We start from the raw sequence: 27,912 nt of genomic DNA on the forward strand, positions 1-27,912 counted from the left end.
ACAAGAAAATTTTGTCTCCGCAGATGGACACGTTGCAAAACTCTGTCACGCCAGTCAACAGCTGTTCTGCTTTGTAGATAACGCCACGGGAGCAGAGATGAAAATGCACGCTGCTTTCCGAGCCCCTCAAAAAGACGGTAATTGCAGGGCCATCATGTTTGCCAGAGCTGACTTCACTGGCACCTTGGCAGGTCTGCAGCCAAACTCGAAATCCAGGTATTATTAGCTGCAGTCAAAATTCCATTAGCTGACATCTCTTGCTACTTTTCAAGCAGCCCCTTGGGGCAGCTGGCGCTCGAGGGCTGTGCCATAGTTGCGGGAGCTGAGCCACCAATAATAATATTCAGGCATGTGCCTACAAGATGTCTTAGTCTGTACGGGGGTTATAAAACACAAGGTGGATGTGTGGTTCGCTTTGCTACCACTCCCCCCTCCTCTCCCCCTCCCTCTAAGTTGCAAACAGCAGGCTGCCAAAAACCAGAAACCGTTTGCTGATTCCTTCAGAGCTGGGAGCCTGAAACTGGTTTTTCTGTTCTTAATTTATGTCACGGAGCCTCAACAGCAATTTAATTTGAAGCTTTGGAGTATAGGAAAGCCAGCTACTGATGCCTGCTGACTGGTCTGAATGGGGGCTTCTGGCACAGGCCTAAGGTAAGAAGCTGCAATTCAAATGGCTTCAAAGACGTGACCTGTCATTACAAAGGCAGCCTGATTGTTTTCTTCCAACAGGTGACATGAGAGCTGGACCAGAAATGAGTAAAAGGGAACATGTGGCTGGTGCAGCCGAGAACGAAATAGTGATGGGCGTCGATTCTGTTCTCTTTCACTTCCATCATGACCAAAGTGTGTGTTTGTGTGTGTTTGTGTGTGTGTGTGTGTGTGTGTGTGTGTGTAGAAAAGGGATCTAAAGCTCCAGCCAGCCAGACTATAAAATATTACCTCAACACCTTAAAGATAAAAGCACCGGTTAAGTTATTTATCCGGTTTCCAATATAAAAAGAAAATACCAAAGTGATTATTGTTAATAACAACCTTTCTCATATGCTGTAGGATAGCTAAAAGACACAGCCATACCTAAGGTAAAGAGGTTTTTTGGGTTTTTTAAGGGGACAATGGATACAAAGAAATCAGAAGATTCAAAAATTAAACCAGAAAACAGAGGAGAGAGAATGTATGCCTTCCCTTTGGGTTCTAAAAAGGGCCCCTAAAGCAGCTTCCAAATTAAAAGAGCAAACCTAAATCTGTCCTCTCCTGGCAAATAGAAGGGGAAGAAATGGAGGCAGTGAGAGATTTTACTTTCTTGGGCTCCATGATCACTGCAGATGGTGACACCAGTCACAAAATTAAAAGGCACATGCTTCTTGGAAGAAAAGCAATGACAAACCTAGATAGCATCTTAAAAAGCAGAGACATCACCTTGCCGACAAAGGTCCGTATAGTTAAAGCTATGGTTTTCCCAGTAGTGATGTATGGAAGTGAGAGCTGAACCATAAAGAAGGCGGATCGCTGAAGAATTAATGCTTTGAATTATGGTGCTGGAGGAGACTCTTGAGAGTCCCATGGACTGCAAGAAGATCAAACCTCTCCACTCTTAAAGAAATCAGCCCTGAGTGCTCACTGGAAGGACAGATTTTGAAGCTGAGGCTCCAATACTTTGGCCACCTCATGAGAAGAGAAGACTCCCTGGAAAAGACCCTGATGTTGGGAAAGATGGAGGGCACAAGGAGAAGGGAACAACAGAGGACGAGATGATTGGATAGTGTTCTCGAAGCTACCAGCATGAGCTTGACCAAACTGCTGGAGGCAGTGGAAGACAGGAGTGCCTGGCATGCTCTGGTCCATGGGGTCACGAAGAGTCGGACACGACTAAACGACTAAACAACAACAAATGTGTCCTCTTAGATGTAAGTCGCATTGTGTTCAGTAGTGCTTACTCCTAGGTAAATGGGCGCATGTTACAGGTTGATAAGTTCCTAGGTCTTTTTTAACTAGGACTTACAGGCAGGGTGCGCGTTTTGGTGGGTAATAAGTAGCATGTTTGTGGTGCAGCCAAAGAAACAACACTAAAAATGAGATACAGGAGGACAATGAGATGCTCTTTCTGTTTTTATAAAGGTGCCCATGGAATGAAAATGGCTGTTGCCCATACCAAGCATCAAGGGGGGCAGGGATAGTCCCATAAGTTCTTATAGGTCCAAAGGGTGCACATCACATCTTACTGCTTGAGGTGAAATCCTGCACTGCCTGCATTGGTCGCTTTATGTATTTGAAACCCATAGCTCCACATATCTGAACAGTACTTAACAGTGCATAAGATTGTACTCTGAAATTGGGAAAAGTAATGGATTTCCTTCTTTCCTGGATATACCCGCAAGCCATCGTATTACTTTTGTTTCTGGCTAAAATAATTTACTTTCGTTTCTGGCTAAGAATTCATCCAGGATGGCTAGAGGTCTTCTAATTGTGGCACGGTCAGGGGTCGCCAGCCTTTTGTGGACCAGTGGGCACATTTGGAATTTTGAGGAAGTGCCGTGGGTTCCAGTCACAAAATGGCTGCCATGAGGGGAGCATGCCATAAAAAAATGGCTGCCATGAGGGGAGCATGCCATAAAAAAATGGCTGCCATGGATGGCTGCCATGGGAATGTGGCATAATGCAAACTAACTTGTGGGAATGTGCATAGTGTTACAGTTGTTCCCTATGTTGCAGGGTCCCAACTGGCCTCAATTAGAAGTCAGACATTTAGTGTCACCAGCTCCATAGTGTGGAACACTCTTCTGGCAGAGATTTGGAGTCACCCTAAATTCTGACTTTCAAGTGGCTCTTGAGTACCTTTTTGAGATATTCTCTCTCTCTATTTTTGTAAAAATCTTTTATTCGTATTTACATTTAACATTTACATTCAAACATCAAATATAATCATAAAAATATAGGATTTTCTGAATCTTTAGACTTCCCTCCACCCTTCCATTTGTTCCATTATTAATCTTTTCCCACCTGCATCCTATAAAGTTCTCTATTTATCTTTAATATTCAATTTATACCATAGTTCTTGTTACATCACAAGTGTTGTTAAAATCCTGCCAATGTTTTTAATCGTTTACAGTGTTCTGCACCTTTTTGAGGTAATCAGTACCTATGGAGATGTTTAAAACTTTGATTAGCGAGTCATTTTAATTATTATTTTCTACTTTTTAAAAATGGTGCTTTATGTTGTATTGTGCACACATATTGCTGTGAACCACTCTAATTTTTATGAGTTAAAGGTAAAGCTAAAAGTACCCCTGACCGTTAGGTCCAGTTGCGGACGACTCTGGGGTTGCGCGCTCATCTCACTCTATAGGCCAAGGGAATTGACATTTGTCCACAGACAGTTTTTCCGGGTCATGTGGCCAGCATGACTAAGCCACTTCTGGCGAACCAGAGCAGCACAAGAAAATTCCTTTTACATTCCTGCCAGAGCGGTACCTATTTATCTACTTGCATGTGACATGCTTTTGAACTGCTAGGTGGGCAGGAGCAGGGACTGAACAACGGGCGTTCACCCCGTCGTGGGGATTCAAACTGCAGACCTTCCGATCGGCAAGCCCTAGGCTCAGTGGTTTAGACCACAGCGCCTAAAGTTAACAGTACCTAAATGTTATATATATATATATATATATATATATATATATATAATGGTCACTGCATTGAAAAGAGCAGGTGAAAAACAACAGAACCACAAAATAGTGCAGGCATTGCTGACTAACACCAACCATATCATCAATGGGGGTGCGGGGAGGCAACTACATTATCCACCACCATGTTTGCTTGCAGAGAGAAGCTCTGCCCATCTCTCCGTTGTTCAGAATGTAGGAGGCGATGAGCATCAAATCCTGACTATGGGTAGAGATATGGGTATCTCATACAACAAAAGAAGGAAATAACTTTTGGCGAGGACTGCTTCAGACACTTTGTGTTCTGATTTTGTGTTGTAAAATGGTTGGGTTTCCCCCCTTTCTTTTGTATTAGGGGATGTTGTGTCCAACCTACAAATATAATGCTTAAGGGGGAGGGGAAAGGAAGAAACTGAGGACTCATGAAGCAAAAACAAACGGTAGTAAGGGTAGCTTGGATGTCAGGAATCTTTCTTAGGCATTGCAGGAGAAATTCTGGATAATTTCAAACTTTGTTTTGAAAGGCAGGTAGGAGGCGCCATTTGACCACACGTGAAGTAAACAAGAGCACACTTGGGAGAAGAATTGGTGAGCGGCACCCCCCTCTCAAAAAACTCCCCCAACCACCTTGCTTAGCTACCAAATTCTGCAGCATTGGTGAGTTAAAATCTAGATCCCTGAGCTACAAAATAAAAAATGGTCAGGCAGAATGTGTTTCTGTGTTTCAGCAGTCCATCTGCTGAAGTTTTAAAGGCACACAGGCAGCAATGCTAAACATATGAGAGCTCAGCTGCAAGCTATCCATATACCAGTGACAGAAATGTAAAGATGTTGCTGAATTGCATGTTTCTGCTGGACTTTTCTTCTAACCAACTTGTTAATTATTTTTTTTAATAGAAAAAGCGATATTCCTGTCATTATTTCTGTCTTTGGTTATTTGTAATATTAACAGATCACTTCTCTGCCCCCTGAGATCACTCACAATATTAAACAACCACCACATTCCAATATGATGATGATGACGACGACGACAACAACAACAACAACAACAACAACATGCCACCCATCTGACTAGGATGTCCCAGCCACTCCAGACGGCTCCCAACAAAATATTAAAAACACAATACAACATCAACCATTAAAAACTTCCCTGATGTGCTACTTCATATTTACGGAAGCAGACAGTTAAATATTTTAACATTAGAGCTAAGACTGCAATCCTAAGCATACTTCCTAGAGCAGGGGCCCTCAAACTTTTTAAACAGGGGGCCGGTTCACTGTTCCTCAGACACTGTTGGGGGCCAGACTGTTGGTGGGGTCTGCGAGTTGTGCTGGAAAGCACCCAAAGGACCCCCAGAAGGGGAGCCCAGGGGGAGGTTTTATTCCCCCTGCTTTGAATAGCTGCCCTCCATGCCAAACCACTCCCCCTTAAGACCCTACCTGCCCACAAACTGCCTTACCAGAGTGGTGCAAGCTCTAGTTATCTCCCGCTTGGACTACTGCAATGCGCTCTATGTGGGGCTACCTTTGAAGGTGACCCGGAAACTGCAATTAATCCAGAATGCGGCAGCTAGACTGGTGACTGTGAGTGGCTGCCGGGACCACATAACACCGGTCCTGAGAGATCTGCATTGGCTCCCAGTAAGTTTCTGAGCACAATTCAAAGTGTTGGTGCTGACCTTTAAAGCCCTAAATGGCCTCAGTCCTGTATACCTGAAAGAGCATCTCCACCCCCATCGTTCAGCCCGGACACTGAGATCCAGCTCTGAGGGCCTTCTGGCAGTTCCCTCATTGTGAGAAGTGAGGTTACAGGGAACCAGACAGAGGGCCTTCTCAGTAGTGGTGCCCGCCATGTGGAACGCCCTCCCTTCAGATGTGAAGGAAATAAGCAGCTATCTTATCTTTAAAAGACATCAGAAAGCAGCCCTGTTTAGGGAAGTTTTTAATATTTAATGCTTTATTGTTTTTAACACTCAATTGGAAGCCACCCAGAGTGGCTAGGGAAACTCAGCCAGATGGGCGGGGTATAAATAATAAATTATTATTATAATATTATTATATACCCAAAGCACTTGTGCCTTGGCATGGCTTGGAGATGACCGCCCAATGCTCTGGGACCCCTGGGGTGACTTTCTTGGCTGTTGGTATCCTGCACTATAGACTTCAGGCCCTGTTACCCTCAGCCCAGAAGATTATCAGTCAACAGAAAGAAGATGTTGTTTTGGCCCGCGGAGCTTAGTTTGAGGACCCCTGTCCTAGAGTAAGACCCATGGAGCTTACAGGAACTTGTTTCCCAACAAACCAGCATAGGATTGTTCTGTTCATCAATAAGCAAAACATTAAGGTAGTGCTTACCAACTGTCTCACATCCAAGGCACACTTTAAAACAACATGCACACGCACACCTGCCGTCTGGCCAAAAGATTTAGGCTAGGAAGCAGGGAAATAGGATGGCAAAATGAGGGGAAGGGAGCTGGTTTGAGAAACTTCCAAACAAGCTTTGCCTGAGCAAGAGAGGTGGGATTTTTATTTAAATGGTGCCTTGGCAACTGCTTCAGGGTTCACTGCATTAAGGGAATATGTTAATTAAGGTTTTGTGATCCAGAGAATACATTCTAATATTCCCAATGTTTTTGGGATTTTCTTAGGAACAACCGATAACCAATTCAACAACTGGAAAAAAACACACACCAGTCCTCCAGTTCTTTAAAGAAGAAAAAGGTAGTTATAGGAATTTGTAAATGGGCAAAACTGTTGGTTAAGATTAAGATTGTATGATACAGATGATCCACAAGTGCCATTTTTTTTATCGGTTGTGACTGGCATGATTTGATTTCTGCAGTTTAGAGAACTGCTAAATCTTACAGAAGCTCGACCTGGAATTTCACAACATGGTAATTTCTTTTAGTTTGCAAACCTGTTTTAGCTGTCACATGCCTGGTATATTTAGTGCTATGATGAGGAAAATAACATATAACATTTAGGGAAAATTGCTGCATATGTATATATTCAATGCACTTTGGTTGGTTTTCTGTAATTGATGTACAAGGTTTTGTGAGGTTTAGTGCCCATAGCATTAGTTTCAGACTTCAGAATTTTAAGATATTGTTAAATACAATATCCCCCCCCCAAAAAATGGAAATGAACTAAAGGGGGAGCTCCAAGCCATTGCAATATTTCAATATATCTCATAATTTAATAGTCAAACATGGACGGAAATGGTAAATTGAATTGTCAGAGTTTTTATTTTTAACTGAGAAGACATTTCTTGAAATAAATGATAGGTAGCAAAGATAGCGGACTTCTTCCCTCCTTAACAGAGCAATTCTGTGAACGTTTAACTTTGAGATTCACACTTCATATATACTCCATAGGAAATAATCAGATTGGAAATGTCAAATTAATTTTGCATGACTCACCCATGGTCTGGAAAACAGGATTTCAGCTCATAGTATAACTTGGTTCGCATGTCATGCTGAGCCAAACCATGGCTTTAGTACAAAGGTAAGTGTCACTTCAGGGTATCGCAACACTGTTTTCAAAAGCTGTCTCAAGTAAAACATTGTGCTATGAAGAGTAACAGCTTTCACTAATGTTCAGGTCAATTTTTAGACAGATTAAAGGATGTGTGCTTGGTATTATTACAGTTATATCCTGTACTAACCCATTTGTAGAGAAATTCTAAAACTTGAAATAAATCTCATTTTCAGAGAGTTCTCCACTTCTGGTTCCTGTGAATTGATGTATCAAGTCATGAGACAACATGAACCACCAGAGCTTGTTTGCTGTTTTGTCTCCCTACCTATGGTTAATCTATGTATTACAACACAACCCTGTACACCTATACCTGCTATGCATCCCTTCCATATACACACTTAACACTGAAGTCAATTTAACTCGGAAAGAAGTCCAACTAAGTGGAATGATAAATGTGTATAGGTAAGTATAGAATGCAAAGGAAACTATCACTTTGAAGTCTTAATTGCCTTAGTATAATATCCCTTATTTCTTATGCAACAAAATTGCTGGATTTTATTTTACTTACTGTTTCTGATATCCCACTTGGGGGAAAAAGCCCTTCCTAGTAATTTGTTTCATGCTGGATGGACAAGGACAAAACATGTTTCATAATCTGTGGGTAGGGTTGGGGGACTAGTTTACGTACTGAAAGAAGATATTACATTTTTGACCACTGCTTAATCATCATTAATATGTTTTTTATTAGCTAGAAGCCTATAAGAAATGCTGAGCAAAATCTCCTTGGCAAAGCCTTAAAAATGACCTGATGAGCTGGAACTTCAAACGCCTGGATGGAATAAATACTTGACTTTTAACATTTTATTCTTGGAGATAACTTTCTGTTCTGAGAAGAATACACAGAATGTTACAGAGAGGAAAAAAATGTTACTGTCAAAATAATACAGAAAGCCTAAAAGGAAATCTTATAAAATGTGAGATTGCAGTTCAGAAACCAAAGGAGAGGTGAAATTAAACATTTTATTGGGCCAACTAGTCATTTAGAATATTTAATGCTCCCATTTTTAGATACAGATAGGAGAGGGGGAAAAACAATATTCAAAGCCTACTATCATTGGAGAGTACCTGGAGGTGTTTTGGAAAATGCAACACTTTTTAAAGATCTGGGTTGACCTTTTTGTGTGGGAGCAATTAAATAGCAAATATTCTAAACTTGTTTTGGTCTATAATTGAAAACATTTTCTAAAACAAAGCAAACATGAATTATTCATGTGAGGCGTAACATATTAAAATGATGGCAGAATATTTTGCAAATGTTGGGGTAGAAATGTGTGTTCTTTTAGGAATTGTATGAGAAGGCTTAACAGCCCAATCCCAATAATGTTTACTTGGATGAAAGTCCCACTGACTTCAGTGGGATTTACTCTGCAGTAAGTGTGTTTCCAAAAGCAGCCTGAAAATTTGACTCTTTCTTTTTTGCGTTTTATTTTCACCAGTGCTTTGAAGCGGAATGGCTAAGAACGCCATTCGACTTGACTAAATGTTAGTTCTCTGCACTTACTTATATGAAACACAATATCCAAAAGATGGGGGTGGGGACAACTAAACTGTGAAGCGTTAAGCAGTGCCTGAAATAATACGGCAAAACGAGTGCTAACCCTAAACCTTTTAAACGTTAAAGAAAAAGTGAAGGTAAACTGCTGTTTAACAGCTTCCCACTGTTATATAAACTTTCAAACAACCATGAAATGTAGGTCTCTGGACATCACTTAAAAGAACCACAAATAAATAAAAGGACGGACCACACTTCTGTTCCCTGATGTTTAACTAAGATTTTGCAGAGACAGAAAGTGAGCCCGACTTCCCTTTGTTTATGTGCCGCCCTGTGTACTGTAAACACAAACAAACAAAGCTGGACCAGAGCTCCGACGCAGAAGCACTTCCTGATGGAACAAATGTGCCGAAAGACAGCCGTGAGGTAAATGGAATCAGCTTAATGGGCCTCCAGGGTCCCCTTGCCTTTGTGTGTCTAGTATCCTGGGACACTGAGGTAACAAAGAGTTGCCTACTTAAATGAAATGTGCAGCAGTTAATGGTGCTTTGCCAATAAAATCCCCAGGGGCCTTGCATAAATCTGATGAAAATCAGCTTGGGCAACAACAACTGGACTTCGCGTAAGAGTGTCCACTTGAAATTCAAAAGACAAGCACGACTCCTTCAGCTGGAAGGAATCTGAGCAAAGCTAGCCACTCCTGCAGCTGAAATAAGGCTGTGATCCTGCTCATCAGACCTTTCTCAATGTCTCCAAATGTCCCTATTTTCCAGGAACAGTCCCAGATATACAGAAGCTGTCTTGATTTCTGGTTTGATCCCAGAATGCCCTGATTTTCCTTAGGACACCCCTATTTTTCATCAGAGAAATGTTGGAGAGTATGGAGTTATTTGACCCCCAAACCGTCTGAAGGCAGCCCAGTATAGGGAAAGTATTTTTTTTAAAAAAAAAGTTTAATGTTTTATTACATTTTTATATATGTTGGCAGCTGCCCAGAGTGGCTGGGGCAACCTAGTCAGATTAGTAGGGTATAAATGATAACAACAACAACAACAACAACAACAGAACAGGACATCCCTATTTACATTGGAGAAATGTATGCACTCCAATATCCAGTAGGATAAAAGGTAAAGGGACCTCTGACCATTAGGTCCAGTCGTGACTGACTCTTGGGTTGCGGTGCTCATCTCGCTTTATTGGCCAAGGGAGCTGGCATACGGCTTCCGGGTCATGTGGCCGGCATGACTAAGCCGCTTCTGGCAAACCAGAGCAGTGCACGGAAATGCTGCTTACCTTCCCGCCGGAGCGGTACCTATTTATCTACGTCCACTTTGACGTGCTTTCAAACTGCTAGGTTGGCAGTAGCAGGGACCGAGCAACAGGAGCTCACCCCATCGTGGGGATTCAAACCACCGACCTTCTGATCGGCAAGTCCTAGGCTCTGTGGTTAATCCCACAGCGCCACCAGCGTCCCTTATCCAGTAGGATAACAAGGTGGAAAATAGCACAAGGCTCCTGCTCCTTTAATAAGTGCATAGAATAAAGAATTTCAGCTTGCATGACAATTACACTTGTTGAAATTCCTTCTTTTGCATGACTATTAAAGGTGCAGGAACCATTTCCTCTTTTGCTTCTGGCTGCCCTAATATCCAGGTATAATACATACTCGGGAGCTGGTTTTCCTTATGAAGCAAGAGCAGGCAAGTCCTGGGAGTGATTCTATAGCAGAAGTAGCTAACCTGGTGCTATTCAGATGTTGTTGGACTACAACTCTTTTTGGACCTGATGGCTGGAGTCACAATGGGACTCCATGCCTCCCACCTCCCTAGATTGCTCTGTAGTGTTGGGGGAAGCAACTGAAAAGGTTTAGAAACACCAGAAAAAGTTTCGAAGTCAGCTTCCTCGCTACTAGACAGGCTAGGGACTCAGCTCTACAGGGGCAAACATAATATTTTAAGTGCGTTTTAAATGCATGATACAAATGTGTCACCAGATGGCGATGATGAGCTTATGGCAAATTCCATGTATTTTTCAATTTTTTTTAAAGGCATTTTCACAGTGGTGTGTGAGTGTGTGTGTGTCTGTGTCTGGATTCCACCTAGGTCTGTTATTTCAAATTCCACAAAGGCTGGTGGAAGAGCATGGCTAACGCTGCAATCCTATGCATGCTTTCCTAAGAATAAACCCCACTGAACCCAATGCTAGGGTTGCACTGAAGGACTTTTTAACCCCTTGCTCTTCAAACACATCATGAAAATGTTTATTATATAACAGAATAACTACTAGGCATGCACAGACATTCATTTCTGCATGTCGCTCTCGGCTTGCAGTTTCTTTCAACTCCAAATCCCCCATTTTTTTTAAAGTTACGCTTCTGTTGCACATTACTTTTAAAACACCACACACACAGCCATTTAAATAGAAACCATGGGCCTCCTGCCCTCAGCAACCATTTGTAACGATTTGCAACAGCCTAAAATGTGCATGTAAACCATCCAAAGATCAGAACAGCAGTGCCGGAGAGGTGCTTTGCACACATTTCAAATAGTTTCACATGGCAATGTGGGCATGATGTCAAGGATATTCTAATTTAGAACATTTTCTTTAAAGCACTAAAAAGGCCACCAAGGGTGTCAACTGTAACAAACCTATCACCTCCAGCACCAGGCATTTTGTTGGCCATAGTTATCTTGGCGGCATCAGTCAACAGATTTCCAATTTTGACAGTTTGGAGAAACAGTGGTAAGATTTTAATAAGAGCAGACACTTACCACCCCCAAGTAGCTAAATAGACTTAAAACATATTCCTTGTTTTAATATTTCTAAGTTCCCTGGTTACTGATATGTTTAAATTGCTGTCTGTTTGAATACAGGAACTCCCTTGACAGCTTTTTGACAGTGGAGAGTTTTGTTAACAGAAAGGTTCAAATCGAGTAACAGATCCAATCTGCACTCTTATTTTAGCTGTCCTTAAAAAGATGCTGCCCTCTGTATTCTCTCGTAATCACAGAAATGTGGAGTTTAAAGGCTGATTTGATCTGACAGGTTATCTAACTCGGTGCATTTCCAAAAACAGATTTACTTTTCATCTTTCCTTGGTTTGGAGCCTGTCTGTTTCTAAAAAGACTCACACCATGTGCCTTTTCCTCCGTGGTTGATATGACTGATATTATTATTATTATTATTATTATTATTATTATTATTATTTCCTATTTTTGGAAAATATTTCCTGGCTGTCTAAATATATTCTTTTGCTGGTTTTATGTCTATTTTAAGGCGCATTGTGTATGCATTATGAGAGGTTGTTAAGCAGAACGAACCTTCATAAACTCAAAGCACTCACTGTACTGTTGTTCCAATGCCACCTGCGAGATTACACCCAAGTAATGTCAGGCTTATTTTTTAGACAAGGTCAACTCCAGTTCAAGTTAACATAGTTACTAAAACAGGGAGCTTTCTGATAACCAGAAGTGTCTGCTATTGGCTCAGCAATAGTTTTGGAGCTTGCGATATGTGTATGACACTTGAAATTCAATAAGCCATCAGTCGGTGTTAATTTATTAGCAAGAGCTCTATGATGCTGAAAGAAGAAATGGATCACATTCCTCTGATGATATGATACATTTACTGAGCAATCCTGTGCATGTCCAGCTCTGACACTGAGGTCCAGCTCTGAGGGCCTTCTGGCAGTTCCCTTGCTGCAAAAAGTGAGGTTACAGGGAATCAGACAGAGGGCCTTCTTGGTAGTGACAGAGGAATATGATCCCTGTGGAGTGCCCTCCCATCAGATGTCAAGGAGATAAACAACTATCTGACTTTTAGAAGACATCTGAAGGCAGCCCTGTTTAGGGAAGTTTTTAATGTTTGATGTTTGATTGTGTTTTTAATATTCTGTTGGGAGCCACCCAGATTGGCTGGGGAAACCAGATGGGTGGGGTATAAATAATATATGATGATGATGATGGTGTCTGAGTTCAGTGTGATTTGCTCCCAGTTTCACCCTTACCTGGAATCCCTGTTCAAATCCATGGGATGGGACTTACTTTTTGAGTAAATATATGCATGGCATCAGGCTATAATGTGTTCCTATTGCTCCTGGTGCAGAGAAGTGTATACTCAGCTTTAACCTAATGTGTTGGGTTAATAGGGAACCTCTAGCCATTCATTATATCAGGGATGGAGAACATCTGATCCAGGGTTCTAATGCAACTTGCCATGCCCCTTAAATCACTGCAAAACACTCTCCTTTGGCTACAGCTTTCTCTAGTCCACACACTCTTCATCCAAATTGCTCCCAAATACAACCCCACTTCACCCTACACTCCTACCACAACACCCTCCACAAGATCTGAAGCAGAGTAGGAGCCACAGTCTCCTTGCTCTTGTCATGCTGATTCCCCACATGCAGTGGGGTCCGCACAGGACTGCCACCATGCTGAGAGTGTAGGGAAGAGGCAGAGAAGGTGCTAGGGCTCCACAGAATTTCAGAATTGGGAACTGGCTGGCAAGTGAAGACACTGATGGCTTGCTCACCAATCTCGTTCTTGCTGAGCCCCTTTCTCAGCATGCAACAGGAAATTGCAGCAATACAGGAAGAGGCATGGGCAGTTCCCTGTTGTAAACCTAAGAGCAGGAACTGCCCTATCAGCGGTCTTTGTAAACTGCTCTGGCAGCCTTTCCAGCTAAAGAGTGGGGTAGAACTCCTACAAGTAAAAAACAAAAAACCAGTTCTGATCCACTGATTGCATTGCGATATCTCCACCCCCCATCTCAAAGACTGTCGTCTTGGTGAAATACAGGGAACTGTTATCTGCGGAGATAGTATTCATCAAATCATATTGTATACTTCTGTTATGTTTGTTTTTTGCTGCTTCCAGGAGGGAAGCAGTAGAAAAGTTATTGCTTGTGGTACCACAAGAATTCAGCGGACGATGAGAAGGAAAAGAGGATCCGCTTTCCATCACATTTTCTTGCAAGTCACCTATGAGCTTCTTGATACAGTTTTCTTTTTGAGCCCATTACTGATGGATGAAACCAACCATTTTGCTTTCCTTCAGTTTCTCGTTTTTTTCAATCTTAAGTTCTGACCTCCACATTTCTATACCAGTTTGTTTTCTTAAAGGCCCTTGTGAAAATTCACCAGCGTTAATTTCTGCTAATAGACACCTTTTTTTGGAAAGCAAATTCCTTTCATATAAAGCATTTATAAATGTGTATTTTCACTAATATGTACATATCTGTGTACACTTTGTGCTAGCTTATGTGTTTTCGTATATATTACTTGTCTGGGGAACTGCATTACAATATTCGAGCAAGTGCAAACTTCAGTTCATAGATTGTTTCAGAAAGTGCAAAGCTGGTTGGTTCAACTTTCAATGCTAACTGAATAGAATGCATTTTCTAGCTCTAGAGCCATGATTTAGCCATCAGTGTTCACCTTGAGAGCTGGAAGCCCAGTTGACGGTCAGTCCTCAATGAAGTGTTGACAAGAAGATTCATTAAGGTATCTCTTCTTTCATTCTCTGCATTTTATTGTCTGCGGAAATCTGATTGTAACATCTTTGCCCGACATTCAGAACATACCGCATGCAGGACTATGTTGGGGATTCGCTTTTCATTTATTCTTTTTAGTTCAGGTCACCTTAAGAAAACAAACACATCATTTGCATTCCCAAAACAAGAGAAGAAAGCAAAGGCATACAGCCTTGTGCAAATTAATTGATACAAACCATGTAATTTATTGTACAATACTCACATATACATGTACATATACATGTATTTTACTCTCAGCTGGATACTGTCCTATCAGAGACGCCCAAGGAAGATAAAATTATCATCCTGGGTGATTTTAATGCAAGAGTTGGGCAACATTTCAATCTGTGACCTGGGATTATTGGGAAAGAAGGAGTTGGCAACAGCAACCAAAACAGAATCTTACTTTTGACAATATGTGCAGCACACAACCTTGTTATTACCAACACCCTCTTTCAACAGAAAAATAAATTTAAAACTTCATGGAGGCATCCTCGGTCAAACCACTGGCACCTCTTAGACTATGTTATTGTCCGTGCTAAAGATTGCTGTGATGTGCTCCTTACCAGAGCTACGATGAGTGCTGACAACTGCTGGACAGATCACTGACTAATACGCTCCACAATGGCTATCAAGATTATACCTCAATGCAGGCTTCAAGGAAGGAAACCAAGGCGCAAAATGAACACTCAAGCCCTTCAAGATCCCATTAAGGGGGATTGCTTAAGGACTCTTAAGGACCATCTGCTTCCAGAATTCCCTGATAACATCAAGGAACACTGGACCAAGCTAAAAACATCCATTATTGCAGCGTGTGAACAAACTATTGGATACCAAACCAAGAAACACCAGGGCTGCTTTGATGAGAATGACAGTGAGATTGAATGCATGATTGACAAGAAAAGGAAGGCCTTTCAGATCTGGCAAAGAGATAGAAACTGGGCCACTAAGAAAATAACCTATGCCAATGCTAAGGCTGAGGTTCAAAGAAGAACCAGAGAACTAAAAACACCTGGTGGATAAAAAAAACTCAAGAGATCCAGCACTTAGCCAACACTCTTGTTGCACAGAGTTTCTTTAAAGCCACAAAGACCATATATGGGCCAATAAATAATCGCATATGCCCCCAACGCTCAGCAGATGGTACCACACTTCTAAAACCTCCTTAACCGCAACTCCCCTATAGCTGCTGAGGTCCTCTCACAAATTCCGCAAAAACATGTTAGAGATGAGCTTGCAGTATCTCCAAATCTGGGAGAGTTGTGTACAGCTATTAACCAAATGAAAAACAACAAAGCCAGTGGACCTGATGGGATACCTGTCGAAATCTTCAAAGTGGGCAGAATTGAACTTACACAACAACTTCACAAGCTCATTGAAAAAATCTGGGAAAGAGAAGAAATCCCAGCAGACTTTAGGGATGCCAAAATTATCAATCTCTTTAAAAAAGGTGACAAAACTGATTGTGGAAACTATCGAGGCATCTCTCTATTAGCTGCGGCCGGCAAAATTCTTGCAAGGATCTTAGCAAACAAACTGTCTTGTAACAACAACTGAGGTGACCATTCCTGAATCCCAAAATGGTTTTCGGCCTTCTAGGGGGACAGTGGACATGATTTTCACTGCTTGACAGCTTCAAGAAAAATGCAGAGAGCAAAACCAACCCCTGTATATTGCGTTTATTGACCTGACTAAGGCTTTCGACACTGTAAATCGTAATGCCCTGTGGACTGTCCTTCTGAAAATTGGCTGCCCAGATAAATTTGTAAACATCATTCGGCTCCTCCATGAGGCTCCTCCATCAGGTGTTAAACAGGGTTGTGTTATTGCCCTAACTCTATTCATTATTTTCATTGCCATGATTCTACACTTTGTTGAAGGGAAACTCCCCACTGGAGTAGAAATCATATATCAAACAGATGGAAAGCTCTTCAATCTGAGCAGGCTGAAAGCAAAGAGTAAGGTTACCGTAACTTCCGTCATAGAGCTTCAGTATGCTGATGACAACGTAGTGTGCGCATGCTCAGAGGATGAACCATCCTAAATATCTTTGCAGAAGCTTACAAAGAGCTTGGCCTATCACTCAACATCCAAAAAAACCAAAGTGCTGCACCAACAAGTACAAAATAACCCCTCTGCAGTGCCACAAACCAAACTCATATGGTTTAACGTTGGAAACTGTCGATAACCTCTCCTACCTAGGCAGTTATCTTTCCATAAGGGCCAACATTGATGCCGAAATCCAGCATCGCCTGAGCTCTGCGAGTGTGGCTTTCTCCCGATTGAAGTGCAGAGTGTTTGAGGACTGGGACATTCACAGGGAAAGCAAAATGCTTGTTTACCAAGCTATTGTACTACCAACCTTACTATATGCTCGTGAAACATGGACCACTTATAAATGCCATCTCCACCTCCTTGAAATATTCCATCAACGGTGTCTCCGAAAAATCTTACAAATCATTTGGGAAGACAGGCGAACTAATATCAGTGTACTGGAAGAAGCAAAGATCAGCAGTGTTGAAGCAATGATTCTTCAACGTCAACTTTGTTGGATTGGTCATGTTGTGCAGATGCCTTCCAAAGCAACTACTTTATTCCAAACTTAAAAATGGAAAGCGTAATGCTGGTAGTCAGCAAAAGAAGTTTAAAGACTGTCTCAAGGCAAATCTAAAAAAATGTAGTATAAACACTGACAACTGGGAAACACTGGCCTGCGAGTGCTCCAGTTGGAGAACAACCTTTACCAAAGGTGTCATGGGCCCTGAAGACACTCGAACTCAGGATCAAGGGAGAAACGTGCTAAGAGGAAGGCACACTTGGCAAATCCACACCGTGATCAACTCCCGCCCAGAAACTAATGTCCCCACTATGGAAGGATGTGTGGATCCAGAATTGGCTTCCACAGTCACTTACGGACTCATTGTTAAAACTGTGTTTATGGAAGGCAATCTTACTCAGCTATGAGTGATCCCCGAAGAAGAAGAAATGTACAAAACTCACGTTACAAACATTAGTAACGGATATGACCTTCGCTATGTTTAAGCAGCATTTGAACATGGTATGCCATGGAGTCTACTAGTTTCGAACAGTCACTGTTGATTTTTGGATCCCTGTACTCCACTTGAAAGGGACGCAGGTGGCGCTGTGGGTTAAAGCCTCAGCGCCTAGGACTTGCCGATCGAAAGGTCGGCGGTTCGAATCCCTGCGGCGGGGTGCGCTCCCGCTGCTCGGTCCCAGCGCCTGCCAACCTAGCAGTTCGAAAGCACCTCCGGGTGCAAGTAGATAAATAGGGACCGCTTACCAGCGGGAAGGTAAACGGCGTTTCCGTGTGCGGCTCTGGCTCGCCAGAGCAGCGATGTCACGCTGGCCACGTGACCCGGAAGTGTCTCCGGACAGCGCTGGCCCCTGGCCTCTTGAGTGAGATGGGCGCACAACCCCAGAGTCTGTCAAGACTGGCCCGTACGGGCAGGGGTACCTTTACCTTTTACCTTTACTCCACTTGAATCAGTGCCTGAATGAGCTTCTCCATAGTCGTACAGTCTACAGCACGGAGGCGACTTTTGCATATAGCCTACAAATTCTCAATGGGATTTACTTTTGGGGAATTCCCTGGCCAATCAAGTACCTGTATTTGCTGCTCTGTCATGAATTTCTTCACCACTTTCGATGTGTGACAGGGGGCTAGGTCCTGCTGCAATATCCCAGTACAGTCAGGATACCTCTTTTCCAGCTCTGGAATAACTCTCTTTCGTAGAACCTCAGTATATTGTGGCGAGCGCATCGTTCCTTCTATTGGCTGCAGGCTTCCAACAGCATAATGATCAACTGACTTTTCGTGTTTGTTTTGAGTAATGGATTACGAGTAGGATAGAAAACATACTTTGTTTCAATTAATTTGCACAAAGGTGTAGCTGCTTTTGTATGGCTTATTTCAGGCGAAAGCTGGAGATGCAGGTGCAAAACCACCATTAAAAAACCCCCTTCAAATCCATTCCCCTCCTCTGTCCTGGATTCTGCCATGGAATCATGCAGCTTGGGGTGCAAAACCCTTAATTGTTTATCCTCCCAGTACAGGATTTATGGCTGAAGGCATGGTAGGGTGCCAGAGCTTTGTCCAAATTGGTTTTGACTGAACAAACAGCCTGCATGGCAATACTCAGATTAAGTTTTCCATTTTTTAATTTCCTCTCTTTACTCTTTTAATATCCCAACAGGCTGAACTAGTAAGGTCTCGCCATTCTTGGTATTAACACTTCAAACATTTATAAAGGAGTTTTTTAACCACACACCCTCCCCTCTGACTCTCTTTCTGCAGTTGGTCTTTTAATGGGGATAGATTTCTTTTAGCTTCAGAATGCTGCTTGAGCCAGGAAACGGGCACTTCGCTCCACAAACCAAGCAGATCTGATCCTTACGTAACCTTTTAAAAATTATTTGTAAAAATATCTGTACATCAAGAAAATATCAAAGCGGTTCACAAGAGTTGCACATAAAGCCACTCAAAAAAGTTAAAATAAGAAATCAGACATCAGACATCTATTGCGGGAAAAATGTATATTTTTTGCCAATTATTTTAAATTAATTTTCAATTCTTAAAAACAAATTAACAACAAATTTATTCAAATTTAACACAAATTTAAAAGTTGATACTCTGCCCCCTTACAAGATGCTTCTTTTCTCTTGCTTCTTTGCTGCTAACAGTAAAATACAGAGGTACCTCGGGTTAAGTACTTAATTCATTCTGGAGGTCCATTCTTAACCTGAAACTGTTCTTAGCCTGAAGCACCACTTTAGCTAATGGGGCCTCCCGCTGCCACCACACGATTTCTATTCTCATCCTGAAGCAAAGTTCTTAACCCAAGGTACTATTTCTGGGTTGGCAGAGTCTGTAACCTGAAGCGTATGTAACCTAAAGCGTATGTAACCCGAGGTACCACTGTACTTTTTCTTAATTTCTAATATTTTTCTATCAATTCCTATTTCTACCTACTGTGCATGTTCAGTTCCTGCTTAGACTTTTATCTAGTTCCCCAGTTAATCAAATAGAGTTGATCTTCCTTTATCAATCCATATAAATCACAATTTTAATTCATATTTCCTCCAATACAACAATCATCCTGTCTTTATGCATTCACAGCCTGATGGAATAGACTTTGCAGTGTGGGCAACACCAAATGGTTCTCATCTAGGGTATCAGATACTGGCTGGATGAAAAGGAGTAGAAGTCACTGTCGGAATCTCTGTTCGACCAAGCTAATAAAGCTCATCTTCCAGAATCACCCACCAACGTGATTAATGATCTGAGCCTTTGATGAGGCTCAGGCACATTCCCATTCAGCATAGAATCAAAGCAGCACGCGGAAGTGATGAGATTTATGGCTACATCACTATGCTTTATTTCTTACTACACAGACAGAAAAGAAATACGCATCCTCTCTCTGTGAGAGCAGAGAGCAACTGAAAAAACAAAGGAACAGGAAACCAGTAACATCACATCTGTCTCTTGTCTTCCGTGAGACTTCCAATAATCTGGAATCCCTGGAATGTAAACAGAGTCTTGTGACTACAAAGCACTGCACAGTGGCAAACAGAAACTAACAGTCACCTGACCAAGAGCCTCCCAGGGAAAGCACAGAGAGAGATGATTTGGATCCTGGATCCTGCTGGTGGGAACCTGGTCACAACCCAGAGGAGGGGGAGAGCTGGGAAGTGCTGGAGGCTGGGAGCTTGGAGGAGGATGAAGAGGATGAAACAGGCAAGTGCCCCAGCCCACAGGAATCAGACTTGACAGCTCCACCACAGAGCCACCCGGACAGCTTCTCTGCTGACAGCCTGAAAGCCGCCCCCAACTCCCAAAATAGGGCATCTACTGCATGTCACCGAGCAGAGAGCCAGGCAGAAACAGAGAGGGTCTCTTGGGGCTCTCCATAGACAGAGGGAGGGGCCTGACACAGAGGGTTAGAGAATGAAGGGGGGAAGTCCAGGCAAGTGCTTCATCGAGACAGGAGCAACCCTTAGAAGTATCCATAGGTCCTCTGATCTTCTTCCTTAAAAAAGAAACTAACTGTAAGTCAGATGGCTTGTCACTGTCTTTCTCTGCTCTGTGAATGACCTGTTCTGCCTGTTGGCTCCCTGACATAAGGTGACATTGTAAACAGGAAGCATTTAATCCGTACTGATTGTATTTGTATCTCACTCTTTCCCAAGAATTTATTCTCATAACAACTCTGCAAGTCAAGACAGGTCTGAGCACGAGTGACATGTCCAAAGCCACTCTGTGACTTTTGTGGCAAAGCAACTCCAGGCTGTTACCGTATTTTTCACTCTATAGGACGCACCTTTTTGTTCGCCTGTTCTGCTTTTTGACTAGCTTCCACAGCAAGTTTATAATTTTCAGTCGTTGCCCCTTGTAATGAGAAACTGAGTGTGATGAGAAACTTGCTCGGATAATTTAGTAATAGAGGATGTAGCTTGGTCAATTTTTGATGATTGATTGTCCACTTTTTGGTTTAAAATTGCCAGTTGTTCCAAAATTTGTTTCAGGACTATTTCAGATCCTCCAGTTGCCATATCTTCTGCAGCAGGCTCTACAGCCGGCTCTTCAATTTCCACCTCCTGTGCTGTCAGCACAGTTGGGACGGATGATCTTCGTTGATGAGATAGGGTTGTTTGAACAAGTTGCCCTGGTTTCTTTTCTTTTTCTTTAGCTTTAGCTGCTCTTGTTCTCCCTGTGCCACTCATTCCACACCTGCCTCTGTTCAAGGTCAAATTTTCTTTTGTTTCATAAGTTAGACAAGACCAGAGTGTAAACAATTTAACCACAGAGAATCACAATAAAGTACAGTTCCCAGGCCTCTATATCTCCACAATCCTCTAGGTGGGGGTATTTCAAAGTTTCAAGGAAGGAGAGAGCTCTTGTCCGCCATTGAAGTTCTTATATTCCCTATGTTAAATCTTTAATAGTTCCAGAGCACAAAAGGAAGTTTCCCCAGGCTTTCTTTCTCCTGAAGAAAGGTCACAAGGTGTCAAGAAAGGTCCCAGCAACAATGTTTAAACTCTAGTGTCTCAGTCAATGTATCAGTTTAAGCTCCAATAACAGTATCAGCAGTTTGACAGTTCTCTTTTGCACACTGACAGCCCGATAGCTGGGTTGTCCTTTTTAACTCCACATAGCTCAAAATTAGGAAGAAGGTCCCAAAAATAAGGTCCACAACTTTTGCAAAGATTTCCAGCTTATCTTTTCACTTCTGTCAAATGCACCCTCGTTTTACTTTTACAGTCCCTTTTAAGCGCTTCAGCGCTCTTCTGCGCAATTGCTTTAATCTGGTTAGCAGGATCGGGAGGCGGACTTCCTGTTACTCGCCTCCCGTTTTCAGCCGAATTTCAACCAAATTCCCAAATTTTTCTGATGTTTAACTCCCCTTACTCACGGGTATGTAGCAGCCAATTTTGATGTTTTCAAGAAGAAAGGTCGGCGCTCATCAGCAGCAGCAGCGCGGCTTTGCGTCCACGAAAAGAGCGATGAACTCACAGCGCCGCTCCCCCTTTCGCGTTCCGGAGCCCCTTACGGAGCTCCTTCTTCGTTTCCGGGGGGGCTTTGGGCGCCCGCCGAGTCCCACGGCCGCAGGCTCGCTCTGCCTGCGGTTTTTCTTGATGGGTCTCCGCTTTGCCTTAGCGGACGACCCTTTTTCGCGGAGCCCCTCTTCACTGAGTAAAGAGGACCGCCATTGCTGTTTTGCGCCGCCTCCGGAAGTCCCGCCTTAAGATGTCTTCTGAATGTCAGGTAATTCTTTATCTCTTTGACATCTGATGGGAGGGCGTTCCACAGGGCGGGTGCTGGCTCCTTGGCTTCAGCAATAGCAACGCGAAGCCTCTGAAGTGCAGAGGGAGCGCTCCCTCCATGCTACAGAGGCTTTGCGTTGCTTTCACTGAAGCCAGGAGAGCGAGAGGGGTTGGTGCGCACCGACCCTTCTCGCTCTCCAGGCTTCAGGGATAGCCACCTGAAGCCTGCAGAGCGCAGCGCAAGTTCCCACTGCGCTCTGAAGGCTTCGGGTTCCTTTTGCTGAAGCCAGGAGAGCAAGACTCTCATGGCTTCATCAGAGAGGGAGAGCTGCGCAGTGCCCCTTCAGCCAAGCGGGAGGAGAAATGGAAGGGGCTCTGTTTCTCCTGCTGCTTCACTGAAGGGGTGCTGAGCAGAGAGGGGGAGATTCCCCCCCTTGATCTGCCCCTCTAAAGGTGCGTCCTATGGTCCGCTGAGTCATATAGAGTGAAAAATACGGTAACTGCATCACACACATAAACAGGCAGATCATGTGGTAGTTTACATTGCCACTGCAGCCAGCCCCAGGAAGTCGTGGTTGTGGCCTGCAAAATGACCATGTATCCCTACATCCCATGATTCTTTGTTTCAAACATTAGAAGCGTAACTTAGCTATGACCATATGGAAATGGCAACCACGCTGTAAAGATAATATAGCAATCGGTCATTTCATTGACAGCGGCTTTGATCTGAAGCAAGTTCCATCTGGTTGAATAGTCCTCAAAAAGAATGATGATATATGGTTTTTGAGAATAACCCAGAAATGTTTTTGGCAAGATACTTAAGGTATGCTAAGCATCCTTCTATTGCAGTTCTGAACTTTTCCCTACTCACCTCTTTAAGGTACTTTTTTTTTTTTTGCACTTAAGTACCAGGAAGTGACCCAAGACCGTAGCAAATACTTGTGTAGCATTTCTACGTCAACTCAACTAAAAATGGGCATTCAGTATAGTATTGAAAATCTTGCTTCACATCAGGGTTGGTGAACCTTTGGTCTTCCAGATGTTTTTGGATTTCAGCTTCCGTCATCCCTGACCATTGGCCATGTTGGTTTAGGGCTGAAGGGAGTTGGAAGCCAACATCTAGATTATAGAGGGTCACCTTTTATTGAGAGAGAAAACTTAAATTCTTCCTAAATTTTCATCAGATTTGGAGTCCCAAGTTCTTGGAGAGGAATGGTTGTTTTTTAAAAAAGTATTCTCATGGATACCACTAGTTTTCAAAAGGACAAATTTATGTATTTCTATTGATATAAATAGGGACGCGGGTGGCGCTGTGGGTTAAACCACAGAGACTAGGGCTTGCTGATCAGAAGGTTGGTGGTTCGAATCCCCACGACGGGGTGAGCTCCCATTGCTTGGTCCCAGCTCCTGCCCACATAGCAGTTCGAAAGCACATCAAAGTGCAAGTAGATAAATAGGTAAACGGCGGGAAGGTAAACGGCGTTTCCATGCGCTGCTCTGGTTCTCCAGAAGTGGCTTAGTTATGCTGGCCACATGACCCAGAAGCTGTACGCCAGCTCCCTCAGCCAATAAAGCAAGATGAGCGCCGCAACCCCAGAGTCGGCCACGACTGGACCTAATGGTCAGGGGTCCCTTTACCTTTATTGATATAACTGTGGCCAGTTCTTCACTGGACATAGACCTTTCAAGGCAACTTTCAGGATGCAATCTTATGCTCAGTGATCTGGAAGCAAGTCCCACTGAAGTCATTGGGTTTTCATAGAATCAACGAATAATCATCTAGTCCAATCCCCTGCAATGTAGGACTCTGTCGCCCAACGTAGAGCTGAAACCTATGACCCTGGGTTTAAGAGTCTCATGCTCTACCGACGGAGCTATACAATTTACTTCTGAGTAGATATGCTCAGGATTTTGCTGTAAATCTCCCTGTGCTTTAGGGCAGGGAGAGGTTGTGCATGCTTTAGCCAAGACATAAATTTACTTGATCTCAGGCCCCAGCTCTGATTCTCTCTTTGAACTTGCTCGCTAAGTGTGATGTGAGCTAGAGCTGTGTGCGTGCATGAAAAGCATTAAATAACATATTTAAGAATACAAAATGAGGCAGATATTTTATGTTTGAGAGGCAGCATTGACTAAAGATCTGATTTGAGCTTTTGGAGTCTCAAATGGGGCTGTTTGAGTGAAATGCTTTTTTTCTCGAGCCCACGTCTGACCTCCCACACTTTATCTTCAGAGAATCAGCTTTGTGGTGTTAATTATGGGGTAAGTAAGCAGTTACTTCCTAGCACAAATCAGCCAAAGTCCAGGTTTGCTGTAGAGGTCCTAGAGATCATAGTTCTGTGTTTCTTCAGGTTTCAATTTACCAGGCTCAAAACACTTAAAAGCACAAGGAGGAGCGGTTGGGGAATGATCAGTTTACAAATGACCTGGGATTTCACAGCCTCCATCTCTTATAATTACAGGCCATACACTCGGTCTTTCTGCAGGCAGCGAGTCTGCAAAACTAAACTTTAGCAACTTTGTAATTTCCATTGATATGCATAGAAGACCTTGAGTAAATGTGGCTAGATGCCATTCAGTGAGCTGAAACACACCGATTTGTGAGCAAGGAGAAATTCAATTCCGTTTGCATTTAAAGGTGAAGCTACTTAACGTGCAGCTTGTTTTGAAACAACACACATTCGTCCAGATTTTGCTTTGCAGTTCTCCAGTCAAGTAATGTGTACAAAAATGCATGCAGAGTGGGCACAAGAATCCATATATTAGTGAAGATAACGTACGGAAATTCAGGAAATTGTTTTATTAGGCAAAAATTGCATACAGAATGTATACAACAGGAAAATTTTGCTCTGAAATGCTAGTGAATTTTATTAGGACCAAATCACAAAGTGATATGGAAAAGTGGAGAACTGAAATTATGATTGGAATAAATGAAAAAAACAAGAAAAAACTGAAGTGGACAAATTTGTAGAATCACAAATTTGTAGAGCCAGAAGGGATCTAATGGGTCGTCTATTCCAAGCCTCCGCAATGCAACCATCTACTTGTGAATAATCACACTGAAACATGAGAAACTGGTGTGTGTTTGGCTTGAAAATGTTTTGACTCTTGTATACAGTGGTACCTCGGGTTACATACGCTTCAGGTTACATACGCTTCAGGTTACAGACTCCGCTAACCCAGAAATAGTACCTCGGGTTAAGAATTTTGCTTCTGGATGAGAACAGAAATCATGCTCCGGCGGCGCGACGGCAGCAGGAGGCCCCATTAGCTAAAGTGGTGCTTCAGTTTAAGAACAGTTTCAGGTTAAGAACAGACCTCCGGAACAAATTAGGTACTTAACCCGAGGTACCACTGTATATGTTATAGTTCCTTGCAGAATGCAGATTAAGGAAGGTGGATTTTAAAAGTGGTTATATTTTCATTTGACTAAAAAAAGGAAGAAGGAATAGACATACACACCATGCTAAGGCTGAACAGAATCATTTCATAGATATTGACTTGTAGTTGTTTGAACTACCAACTTTAAAACCAGGATAAATGGGCAAGAAAAGTCAGGGGGGGAGCAACTATCTGAGTGTTGCCTATCTGGCTAAATAAAAGATAATAAATTACACATGCAATTCAGAAAGTTGTCTTTAAAAACCTGTGAATTCAGATAGATAGATAGATAGATAGATGATAGTTTTTCATGCTCTGGTGAAGGAGAGGTCACAAACATTTCCTAATGGTAGTGGAACTGTAGCTTATGATTTAGTTAGCACCAACAAATTATTTATTTCCTATGCAGAGAGCTTAAAATCTGTATTAGTCAAACAAGCTAGAGATATAGGGGAAAATCGTAGACTGGCAATGAATAAAGAAGAGTTGAAGATGAAGAGGAAGATGAGATTCTGCTGCTTCAAGAAAATATTTGCTGGAGAAATGTGGACTTAAAAGAGAAGAGGCATCAACGTGTTTTTGAGAGATTTGCAGGTGGTGGGGGATCACTTTGAAAATGTTGCACTGTTTTCTTAATCCAAGTCTTATTTTGTGGGATTTGCATGTTTGGATACAAATTGTAAAATGAGAATATGTCAGGAAAGGGAGGATAGATATGTAGGTCAGCCTGCCTGGAGATATTTTCAACTCCTCCCTGTAATGTCTGCCTCAAGTTTGTCAAAAGGTGGCGAAGCCCTTATTCTTCACGGCAAAACAGTAATTAATTTGGCTAGGTGGATACAGTGATTGTGACAGACTTAAAGTGGTCTCCCTAGGGCAGGGAGAAAACTAAGCTGATTGACAAAATATGAAAGTGAGACCTAAGTAAGCAAGAGACAGCATTTTTAAAAGAGCTTTACACTTTTTTTGGTGTGTGTGTGTGTGTGTGTCTCTGTGTGTGTGTGTTTTCTTTCTTTCTTTCTAAAAAGCGAATAGATTCCAGGAGACTGGCCTTGGAGTCCTCCAGGCTTTTTTAAATTAAAAGCTCAATAAGATGCAGAAGTAGTAAGTACTCGCATGCTTTTCCCATTTGTCCCTTTTTATTGGCCGCAGAGATTGAATTTGTAATGACAATTATATATTAGGCCAAGAGAAGCTTCTTTCTCTTGCCAGTCGTGACCCAATCGTAGGCGAGCAAGTCACTTCAAACAAAGCCCTCTCTGCTTGCAGAGTTCCTTGATGTCTTGACAAAATATGGGCACAACATGTGGCTATGCCCGCTTGTATTTCGCTCTCCTCTAATCATGACTTGTTCCCGCCCACTTTTGTTTGATCTCATGTATTATATTCTGCTTTGGCTTTCCCTCAAGGGAAAAAAGATGCAACTCCCCTTCCCTTTTTTTAAACCCTCTTTTAACCCTGTGATGAGAATGCATCAGAAAGTTTTTATTTATGTTTTAATATGTGCTGGAAGCTGCCCAGAGTGGCTAGAGAAACCCAGCCAGATGGGTATGGGTATGATGATGATGATGATGATGATGATGTGCTGGACCAGTGTCTTGCCTTGGTAATGGACTGGATGAGAGCCAACAGACTGAAGTTCAATCCAGATAAGACTGAGGCACTGTTAGTGGATGGTTCCCTAGACCGGATGGGTGGGAGGTCACCTGCTTTTGATGGGGTTACACTGCCTCTGAAGGAGCAGGTTTGTAGCTTGGGGGTACTCCTGGATCCTTTGCTGTTGCTCAAGGTTTGGGTGGCCTCAGTGGCTCAGAGTGCCTTCCATCAGCTACCCCCCCCTATCTGAACAGGAATAGCCTAACTACTGTTGTCTATGCTCTCGTAAGCTCAAAGTTAGATTACTGCAATGCGTTATACATAGGGCTGCCTCTGAAGATGGTTCGGAAATGTCAGCTGGTGCAGAATTCAGCGGCTAGGTTGCTCACTGGAGCAAGACAGTTTGAGCATATTACACCGATCCTGGTCCAACTGGACAGGCTACCAATTAGTTTCTGGGCCCAATTCAAAGTGCTGGTTTTGACCTACAAAGCCTTAAACAGCTCAGCATCGCAATACCTCAATGACTGCCTCTTTCCATATGAACCTACTCGGACCTTGAGATCATCTTCTGAGGCCCTTCTTCATGTACCTCCTCCTCAAGAGGTTTGTAGGGTGGTAACATGAGAATGGGCCTTCTCTGCAGTGCCTCCCCATCTGTGGAAAGCTCTCCCCAGGAAAGTTCACCTGGTGCCTTCATTATACACCTTTAGGTTCCTTTTTAACCAGGCCTTTGGTTGATCTGATTGACATCCGATGCCCTTTTAAAATGTGTTGGGGCTGAACATGGATTAAAAGCCATATAAGGAAACTTAGTAGGGCCAGTTGAGAGGAGGGTCAGTTGAGTGCTGGTGGTTGCTAGTTTGCAGAGGTCCTTGTGACACGCCCTTCATTGTGACACCTCCCTCTGCTGGCTCCTTGGTCACTAGGGCTCTA

The 27,912-nt window shown here is 42.8% G+C and overlaps 1 long non-coding RNA gene across 3 annotated transcripts; it reads left to right on the top strand.

The window, feature by feature from the left end:
- The first annotated feature begins 401 nt into the window (after positions 1 to 401).
- LOC310840777 lies at positions 402 to 27,688 on the top strand. 3 transcript variants are annotated; one of them, XR_014562121.1, is made up of 5 exons: positions 402 to 651; positions 4,181 to 4,313; positions 7,367 to 7,595; positions 14,096 to 14,188; positions 25,790 to 27,688. It is a non-coding gene; the product is annotated as an uncharacterized lncRNA (long non-coding RNA). The 3 variants fall into 3 exon arrangements; XR_014562122.1 differs by lacking the exon at positions 25,790 to 27,688 and adding an exon at positions 19,355 to 20,522; XR_014562123.1 differs by lacking the exons at positions 4,181 to 4,313; positions 25,790 to 27,688 and adding an exon at positions 19,355 to 20,522.
- Positions 27,689 to 27,912: the final 224 nt, after the last annotated feature.

This window comes from Podarcis gaigeae (assembly GCF_964106915.1).
Source record: "Podarcis gaigeae genome assembly, chromosome: 3".
In the NCBI taxonomy this organism is placed as follows: domain Eukaryota; kingdom Metazoa; phylum Chordata; class Lepidosauria; order Squamata; family Lacertidae; genus Podarcis; species Podarcis gaigeae.